The sequence below is a fragment of the Ursus maritimus genome, unplaced genomic scaffold, assembly GCF_017311325.1.
Source record: "Ursus maritimus isolate PB19 unplaced genomic scaffold, ASM1731132v1 scaffold_3, whole genome shotgun sequence".
Lineage (NCBI taxonomy): Eukaryota > Metazoa > Chordata > Mammalia > Carnivora > Ursidae > Ursus > Ursus maritimus.
The window spans coordinates 52,758,634-52,761,901 of record NW_024425563.1 but is presented as its reverse complement, the minus strand read 5'-3'; the positions used below and the strand labels follow the sequence as shown (position 1 = coordinate 52,761,901).

The 3,268-nt window shown below is 36.7% G+C and overlaps 1 non-coding gene across 1 annotated transcript; it reads right to left on the bottom strand.

Annotated features, from left to right (window-relative positions):
- Positions 1-2,188: 2,188 nt before the first annotated feature.
- LOC121105994 lies at positions 2,189-2,291 on the bottom strand. Its single transcript, XR_005838722.1, has one exon. It is a non-coding gene; the product is annotated as a U6 spliceosomal RNA (small nuclear RNA).
- Between the last annotated feature and the right edge of the window lie 977 nt (positions 2,292-3,268).

Below are 3,268 nucleotides of genomic sequence, written 5' to 3'. Positions count from 1 at the left end.
TCATGAACCACACATTAAGAGCGTAGTCAGCTGTTGTAAATGCGTATCCAACAACAAACCATTATGTATCTTTGGCTTAATTATATGCGCTTATTACACACCTGTACTGGGGAGTGGAGGTTGCTGTTTGCATTACTTGTGGTTTTCTCTATCAAAACAACATTAGCATTACGAAGCTTATCAAGGTTCCGTATGAGTTCTCTGGCTTGAGTTTGTAGCCCTTTTATTTTGTGCACAACCCAAAGAAGATGAGGAGAACAAATTAGGAAATATTTTAATCATGCTAGCAAAGAATCTCTAAATTTAGAAATGGAGTGAATTTATAGACATGGACAGACATCAGCAAAATTACTAAGCTTTTGTAAATCAACCTGACATTTAGGAAGAGAGTGAAAAAGTTAGATAAATTCAGCATTTAATTTTTTCCCCTAGAGTTCCATCTTAAAGGGCATTAATTATTATTATGATGTTAGTGTTATTTACTAGTACTTCAGAAAAGGGGAAAATGTTAAGCCACCAAATAATTTATGATTTACAGTTTTTACAAGTCACATTAAATAAACAATCTAGGCAAAATTGTTCTGTATGTTTAAGAGCATCTCCTAACCAAACAGGTATTAAAACATTTATTGTGTGGAAAGTACAAGTAGAAATATATGTGTATCGAAAACAGCCTCAAAAGATCGTGTCTCTAAAAAGAAAAATTTTATGGAGTTCATTTATATATATCATCAAAACTTGTTACTTTTACAAATCAGATTCCCCTATGTGTTTGATGTGTCCTTATTTTAAAAGCATCAAAGTCATTAACTCAACCTTGAATTTCACCACTCTCTATCCTTGAATTAATCTTCTCATGTCTTTCCTTTACTCCGGTCTTCCTTCCTTTCTAAAGGGGAAAAAGTAAGGTTCCACTAAAGAAGATAACACATGTCGTGATGAACATAATCCTGTTACTGTAATTAAAATAAAACCAGTTTGGAGGAATAAACAACAAATGGTGCCCAATGCCCAGAGAAAATTAAAATTCTATTTGGGATTCCCAGGGGGTCTAGTACCAATCCCACAGCTGAAGTTTGATAGTTTCTTGGGAAGACAACAGCTTAGTAAAGCAAGGGGTTTGGATCCATGAAAAATATAATCATAGCAAAAGAAAAACACTATATAATGTTATTGATTTATAGTAGGCACAAGAAAGGAGCAGATGGTTGTTTGAAAAAAACAGGTAGTCATTTTAGTAGATGCCTCTCAATAAGAAGCATGAATTGTATTTCTTACAACCACAGAAAATTTGCAGATCTCTAGAAATACCAACAAATTTCTAGAAATAGAAGTAATCCTCTGGTAATTTTTTTCTTAGAATAAAGGTTAGGGTTAAATATAAAGATAAGCAAAATTTTTCCAACTGTTAATTGGTCTTTAAAGATTCTGTGGCCCCTTCTTTCACAGGAGCCGACGCGAAAATAGTCACTTTTTTGTATTACTCTGTAAGTTATAAGCTAATTTGTCCTCATTTTATTAATATTTAGAGAGAGATTATTTTCAACTCATTTTCTTGAAAAATACTTTTGTTTAACAATTATCGCGACATTTTTCTTAGGGATTGCTTTCAGAATGAAACCATCTGACGTGACTAGAACAATGAGGTAATTTTTTAGAAGTTAGATTACCTCCACAATGTCTATTACGTATTTTTGCAACTCAGCAAATTATTTCATTTCTCTCTCCCTAGTATGGAAATTTAATCTAGGTATTTATTTCATTTTCAGTAACCTATTTGAAGAAAGACTACCCTTCAGTATACAGTATTACATTATGCATTCACAACTGATACTATAAATTATGCGATCTAACAAAAAAAATTATTAATGGTTTATGGGGGGGCAACCGTGAAATCTCAACTGCTAGCAATAGAAAGTAATTTTCCCTGTTGCCCGTCAGAAAGGTAAAGGAGCCCAGAGAGTGTGTTTAAACAGCTCTGTGGCATTTATTCTCTTGCACATGTCACTGTTTATAAAGACAAACAACAGTAAGGCCCTAAAACAAACTGGAAGTCTAAAGCCATCTTTCTTTCCTTTCTTCTCTCTCTTTCTTTTTTTCTCTCTCTCTCCCTCTCTCCCTCTCTCCCTCCTGCTTTTACTCTTATAAGAAATTTTTTTTCTTTTTTTTTTAATCTAAATTCCAGTTAAAAAATATGCAATGCTTCATAAATTTGTGGGTCATCCTTGAACAGGCCCAGGCTGATCTCTGTATCGGTCCAGTTTTAGTGTATGTGCTGCCAAAGCAAGCACAGGCCAGCTTTAAACATCAGTAAACAGATACTTTTAAACTATAGCTTGGCACTTCGATGCTTTTCGAAGGAGGTCCATTTTAACATGCAGTTTGCCACAGCCACGTAAAGGGAATTGTCAGTTTATTGTATGACATTGATGACAGAATTCGCCAGCTCTGTTCCTCTGCAGTTTTTACTAGTGCTCCCCCCAAATGGAGTATAAATATTGAAATCACTGAATGTAGGTTATAAAGACACCTCAGACTATTTAGTATCACCTGAATTAGAGAAGAGATCCTGTGAACCTGGGGATGAATCCTTGTGCGGGTCTGTGTTGCAGGAAGGGATTCCTCCAGTCTGCATGGGCATTGAGCAAGTGAGCACCCCGGCCAGGATCATTCACAGACCTCCCGGGTCAACCTGGAAGTTCCAGATGAGGGAGGAAACTGAACTTGTTGAGCTCCATCCATCTCTAGGGTTGTGTGGTGTCTTTTTCCCCAGCAGCACTTTTCAAAACCAGGAGGCTGGGTTCAAAGAGCTGATTACGATTTTGCAGAAATGGTTCCACAGAGTGAGGTCCACTGCCGTGGACACGGGGCCTGGACTGGGTAGAGAAAGTGGGGAGTGTGTGATAGATCACGGGATCAAGGCCAGAGCAGCAAAGCCATTGGGGAGATCCCCTGGGATAACACAGGTTTTCCCTCTCCTTATCTCACGTGCCCCCCCGCCCCATGATGATAGCGTCATCATATAGCATTTCATCTCAAACAGTGTAGATCTGGGGGCAGATGTGGTTCAATTTGCAGAACGCTGTTTTACAGAAAGTTTTTAATTTCTAAAAACATTTTGTGTAAAAATTACAGAGAAATTAGTTATATATAGGAATTCAGTGTGGATTAGGACAGATCTTATTATATTTTCTTGGATTGTGCTCCCAGCAATTCTACTAAATCTCAAAATCTCAGAAAAACCAGACTTTATATTAAAACATCCCAC